Raw genomic sequence first — 6,910 nt, 5'->3', positions numbered from 1 at the left:
ACGCATACAAGCACATCGACGAGGTCAACGACATAGCCGACTATTTCAACATCTCGAACGTTCATCGCGAGACTGTTTTGCTTCGTATGCTACCAGTCACATTTAAGGGGGCTGCGAAAGATTGCTAAAATCACTTACCCCAGGATCCATCACCACTTGGGCAAAAATGCGTGAAGAATTCATTGACCAATTTTTCCCTCCTTCAAAAATAGCAAAATTGAAGAAAGTCATTACCAACTTTGAGCAACAACCGGGCGAGTCACTATATGAGGCGTGGGAGAGATATAAAGGCTTGTTGAGGAATTGCCCCCACAATGACTTGAACGTTCAACAAGAAGTCTCCATTTTCTATGATGGAGTAAATGTTACCACTAGACAACTCCTTGACTCTCAAGGCCCATTAACAAAGAAAAATATGGTGGAAGTTAAGGAGCTCATTGAAGAATTCTCTAAGCACTCTAGAGAATATCATAACCCAAGGAATGACTCAACTCGGGGGGTGGTGAACTCTATTTTCGATGACATGGCAGCAATGATGGCAAAATTGGAGAGCATGGATCGAAGAATGACTAAGATGGACCAATCCATCCATGCCATTAGAGTGGGGTGTGATAATTGTAGAGGGCCTCACCTTACTAAAGACTTTGACCTTGATGAGAACGGGAATCGGAAAGCTCAAGTGTGCTATTCAAGCGGTGATAGATACGATGATGATTGGCGAAAACTCAAGAAAGAATGGCTACCTTATGATGAGTACAAGAAGGCGAAAGAGGAAAAGTATAGGCAAAAAGTAAGAGGTTTTTATCAAAAGGAGGAGCCGATGCAAGAAAAGAAATCAGATTTGGAAGATATGTTTACAAGATTCACAGCCGCATCCGAGAAAAGGCATAACGATACCGATGCTGCAATAAAAGATCAACAAAACATGTTGAGGGAGCACCAAATTATGATGAAAGATCAACTAGATCTACTTAGAAATCAGCAAGCTTCCATTCTCAACATTGAGAAGCAGCTAGGCCAACTTGCACAACAAGTGAACGATAGACAACCGGGTGGACTTCCAAGTAATACTGAAAAGAATCCAATGGTGGCTCATGTAAATGTAATAACATCAAATTCTGAGAAAATTTTCACTCCTTTAAGTCCAATGCGGAAAGAAGAATCAAAACCGGTGCAAGGGAAAGAAGAAAAGAATCGTGAATCACATACTGCGACATCAACTCACCGATTCCCAGACAGGTACTCGACGAGTCCAAGGTCTGATGACAAAAACGGCTTTCTTTTAAAACCTTACCAGCCTCCTTTGCCATTTCCGAGCCAAGCCGTACAAGGTGAACAGATTCAAGAGTATAGGAAGTTTATAGAGCATATAAAAGCACTCCGAGTGAACATACCGTTCATTGAAACAATACTTCAAACGCCAAAATATGCAAGCTTGCTTAAGGGCCTCTTTACGAATAGAAGGAATATGGCAGAAGTAGCAGAGATAGTTTTGAATGAGCTGCCAGAGAAGATGGGCGATCCGGGAAGCATCACTATACCTTGCCAATTTGGAAACTTAATTACCACTCGTGTGTTGACCGATTCGGGGGCTAGTATAAATGTTATGCCATATTCTTTCTTCAAAAAACTAAACATTCCGGAACCAAAGCGCATTCAAATGAAAATCCATCTAGCCGATAAAACAATATTACATCCAAGGGGAGTATGCGAAGATCTTGTCATTAAGGTGGATAAATTAGTGTTCCCTGCTGACTTCATAATATTGGATATGGATGAGGATCATGAAGTCCCCATCATTCTTGGGAGACCATTCTTGAATATCGCTTGTGCTTTAGTAGATGTGCGCGAATCTAAAGTAACACTTAGGGTGGGTGACGATTTGGTGATTTTTAAAGCCGATCAAGAAAAGAAGCATGTAAATCCAAGAGAAGATGAGACTTCCTCAATGGATTTGGATGATGAACTGTTAGAAAAAGAACTGGCACTTTGGCAAGAAAATAATCCAAATCAATTCATACTTTCTTTAGAATAAGACTTTGATGCCGACAAATACTTAAGAGAATTAGAGAAGCTACTTGAAAAAAGTGAAGCTAATGAAGATCTAAGCAACTTTGAAGAAACAAACTTGTCTTGTCTTAATACAAATTTACAATGTGAGGAAGCAATTCAAGATAATAAGAAGGAAAGCTTGGAAGATGAAGAGCACACTAAGGTTTGGAATGATGATAAACATAACTCTTCCATTGGGACACATATGAATGCTCACGGAGTACAAGAAGATAGGCTCACCACAATTCAGAAAACCAAACCTCGCGCTGTAGTTTCTACCGCTTTTGAAGTATTCACTTTTAAACCACCGGATTCTCAAGCATATGAAGAAAGTGAGGTAGAATCTGTCACCTCGAGTGATGCTGAAATGATGACTAAAAAGGCGATCAAGGTAGATAAATAAGGAATGGACACGATGGGGCACACGGTAGAAGAAAGGAAGAAGAAATGTGGTAAAGGGATAAAGCGTAAATCTGAAGGAAATGACACCAAAAGGAGAAATGAGGAGTTGAAGAAGGCGTATAAGAGAAAAATCCATGCTTACAAAACAAAGTATAAAGCACAAAGGATTAAGCAGGAATTCCCGATGGAGGAAGCCGCTGAAACGTAGAGCGGGTAGGAGTCCAGCTAAAGACTCCTCAAAAAGAAGCGCTTACGGGAGGCAACCCGATATTAGAGTTTGCTTTCTTTTTACCTTTCTTTTTCATTTTATTTTTCGTTTTTTTATTGTTTTTTTTAGGATTTGTCTATCTCAGTCTTCTTCTTTGTTTAAAATGATTGCTTGAGGGCAAGCAAAGCTCAAGTGTGGGGTATGGTGGCATAAATTTAAAGAACACAAAAAATTTTCAAAATTTTTAAACAGATTCAAATGCTCGACGAGTAGATACCCTTACTCGGCGAGTCCACTTGAGAAATCGCGACATTTCCGCAAAATCGCGCACTTACTCGGCGAGTAGGTACCCCTGCTCGGCGAGTCCACATTTAACCAAAAAAAATATTTTTTTTACATTCTAGAAATTAGGGTTTTAGCCCTAAAAGTAAAACACTTTCATTCACCAGCCACCACAGCGCTCGACGAGCAAAAACACCTCTCAAGCATTCATCTTCAAATTCTTGTGATTTCTTCCAATTCTAATAAAAAGGTAACATCTTTTACTTCTAATCTTGTTAAAGTTCCAATCTTTGGTAGCGTAATGATCCTAATTTGTGCAAAATCCGATTTTGATTTGACTTGGATTCTAGGGTTTCGATTTCTTGTCAAATTAGAGTGTTTTTGTTGAAATTTCTTGTGAATTAATGTTTGATATACATCCCTAAACAAACCCCTGGAACAATTTTTGAGTTTTGATGATAATCTGGGCCAAATCAGAAATGCGACTCATACTACGACTCGCGACTCGGACTGTTCATACTACTCGTCGATTCTGTTCATGGACTCGACGAGTCCATGCTGCAGTGCCCAGATTTCTGACATTTTTAATTTTCTGTGTTTTGTTTGTTGTGTTCTGGGTTTGGTTTTGCAGAAAATGTCAAGGAGGGGTCAGAGCTCACGTGGAAGCGGTCATGGGGACATCCCGTGGTTAAACTTTTCACAAATAACTTCCAAGTTAACACTAGTTCGGGCAAAACAAAAGTTGGAAACACTGAAGAGGAAGGAGATTTACGTGCCGAATGAAATTGATTGGAATTGGATGGGTCAAGCGGGGTTAGAAGAGGAGTTGGCTCCATATTTGATCAAGACTTTTCAACGAAATGGAGTGTCAATTACGTGTGACGGGTGGAATCGGCTTTTCCGTATCCAAGAGCTGGTTTATCAAGAGCTTTGCTGGGAATTTTTCTCCACTGTTACTTTCCGAGGGGGTGATGATATTTACAACCCAAATGCCCTCACATTCTGCCTTGGTGAGGAAGTTCGACAGTGCAACATTGTCGAACTAAGCCGGAGGATGGACATCTACGACCAATCTATGGTCATGACTGAAGAATTTATGAATTTATGACTACGGTTTGTTGTGGTTGGATTAATTGAATTTGGTGAGTTTTGTTTTGTTAAGCTTGTTGAAGAACCTTATGTGTTAACAACAACTATTTTCTGTTAATTAACAAGTATATTAAGATGCATGAACATCTCTTAATTGCTTATCTCATATGATTTATGTGAAAACATTGTTATGTGCCTAGGAATAGCGAACGTGAAACTATGGTTAACTAGAAAATAAATAAGTTAATGTATGAGCTTGTGTGACGAACCATCAACAAGAGGTTAATTAAATTAGTAATTTAATTAGCTAACTACAAGTCTTACTTAACACGAATCAATAAACTAGGAAATTTATTAGTTTAATCAATTGATCACTGCTTGAATTAATTTGTTTTCTAAGGATTAGTAATAGCGAACGTGAACCTAATCACATTAACGGTAGCCAATAACAATTAATCCATTGCACTTGCCATAAAATCAACCATAGGAGTAAATGAATCGAACCTAAACAGAAGTCTTCTTTAATATTGAATTTAGTTGATTTTATTTGTTTTAGTTGTTAACTGCTTTGTTTAAGTGTTAGATAAGTGTTTAAGTTTCTAGTCTTGCAAAACTAGATAAAACCTCTTTTCTTTTATTAATTATTTTTTTTAGATAATTTAGTAGTTAGTTTATTTACCGTTCCCTGTGTTCGATACCCTGTTTGCTTAATTATACCACCAATTGACAGGTACACTGCCTTTTGTGTGTATAAATCATATTTAAAAAGTAGGATTAAAACTAGTGAAATAAACACACATCAAGTTTTTGGCGCCGTTGTCGGGGAACGGTTCTAAAATAAATTTTAATTGCTAGTATTATCGATCCTTTGTGTGAGAACTATCAAAGTTACTGCTTTAGTAGATTAGTTATTAGGATTGAATTCTAGTTTTTCTGTTTTTAGGATTTTAGTTCTAATTTTTTTTCCTGTTTTACCTTTGACTCGTCGGGTACATTCGCAGCTACTCGAGGAGTCCATCGTAATAGTCCAGTTTCGTTTTTAGTTTTGTTTTGTTCTTTTTATACGTGTTTGCTGTTTATTTCAGGTATTTTATGACCCGAGGATCAGGCACACCCTTGATTCTGCCACTCGCAAACCCGGAATCGGCTCTTAGGAAGGACAAGGACAAAACCGTAGAATCATCTTCAACACCAAAGAAGTCACCATTTAAGAGCCTCAAATCAGATTTTAGCAAGAAGAAGGGCCAGAAAGTTGGAGAATCCAGCACCTCATTGACGGACGAAGACCCTAAGAAAGAAGACACCGAGTATGAAACAGAAACCGAAGAAGAAAGCGACTTAGAAGGCGAACCCGATAACACCATGGCTAACATCGAGTCGGTTATGCAGTGGGAGGTCCCGAAGTCTCCTTCGGATATCAGGAGTTTCTTGGGATTGGGAGGGTATTATCGAAGATTTATTCAAGTATTCTCCAAGATTGTAGTACCCCTCACTCATTTGACGAGGAAGGGTGTGGATTTCCGTTGGGGCCTGAGCAACATGCTGCATTTGAGACACTGAGGCAGAAGTTGTGTGATGCACCAATGTTGACCCTCCCTGAGGGTGTTGAGGACTTTGTGGTATTTTGTGATGCATCCATCACCGGTCTGGGAGCGGTGCTTATGAAACGGTGGAGGGTTATTGCTTATGCTTATCCGCAGTTGAAGCCGCATGAGGTCCGTTACCCGACTCATGATTTGGAGTTGGGATCGGTGGTGCTTGCTCTCAAGATTTGGTGACATTATTTATATGGGGTTCGGTGTACTATCTACACGGATCACAAGAGTTTAAGATATCTCATGGATCAGCCGGATCTAAATATGAGACAACATATGTGGCTTGGCGTGGTCAAGGATTATGACTGCGAGATTTTGTATCACCTTGGGAAAGCGAATGTGGTCGCTGACGCTTTGAGCCACAAGACGGCTGGTTCTTCCATTAAGAGTTTGTGTATGAGAATATCAATTGATCTTCGCTTCATGATCTGATTAGGTAGGATCAGACTGAGGGAGTCTAGTAGGAGAATTGGAAACAGGAGAGACTTAGGGGTGAGGTTGACAGGTTCGCCACTGACAGCCGTGGATTATTTACCCGATATGGATGGGTTTGGGTGCCAGATTTTGGTAGGGTCAGGCAGACTGTGCTGGAGGAGGCGCACAAGTCCAGGTTTTCGATACACCCCGGAGCCACTAATATGTATTGGGATTTGAGGCTTAGTTATTGGTGGCCGCGAATGAAGAGATAGAGATAGGCTGGTATGTTGAGAGGTGCTTAAGCTGTCGGATGGTCAAGGCCGAGCACCAGAGGCTGCATGTTAAGCTGCAACCATTGGAGGTTCCCATGTGGAAATGGGAACATATCACTATGGATTTCATCACCAAGTTGCCTCAGACGGCTAAGGGATTCGACGCGATATGGGTTATTGTGGACCGTATAACCAAGAGCGCCTACTTTCTAGCCATTCTTGGGAGTTCTTCGGCCGAGAAATTGGCCGATTTGTATGTGTGCAAGATTGTTTCTCGGCATGGTATTCCGGTCTCCATTTTACCTGATCGATATGTTCGGTTCACATCTCGTTTTTGGCAGAAGTTTCACGAGTAACTGGGTACGAGGTTGCATCTGAGCACTGCTTATCATCCGGATACTGATGGTCAGAGTGATCGGATCATTCAAACACTTGAGGACATGTTGAGAGCCTGTGTCATAGACTTCGGTGGGAGTTGGGACTCCAACCTTCCCTTAGCTGAGTTTTTTTACAACAACATATATCACTCCAGTATCGGTGTGCCACATTTCGTGTAACACTTGATTTGGGTATGTTCATATTTAACCCTTCGT

The 6,910-nt window shown here is 40.4% G+C and overlaps 1 non-coding gene across 1 annotated transcript; it reads right to left on the bottom strand.

Annotated features, from left to right (window-relative positions):
* Positions 1-214: 214 nt before the first annotated feature.
* LOC145168027 (small nucleolar RNA R71) lies at positions 215-321 on the bottom strand. Its single transcript, XR_013741622.1, has one exon. It is a non-coding gene; the product is annotated as a small nucleolar RNA R71 (small nucleolar RNA).
* Positions 322-6,910: the final 6,589 nt, after the last annotated feature.

The sequence above is a fragment of the Lactuca virosa genome, chromosome 3 (assembly GCF_052849685.1).
Source record: "Lactuca virosa cultivar CGN04683 chromosome 3, Lactuca_virosa_CGN04683_v6, whole genome shotgun sequence".
Lineage (NCBI taxonomy): Eukaryota > Viridiplantae > Streptophyta > Magnoliopsida > Asterales > Asteraceae > Lactuca > Lactuca virosa.
The sequence above is the reverse complement of the archived record's forward strand: the minus strand, read 5'-3'. Positions and strand labels throughout refer to the sequence as shown.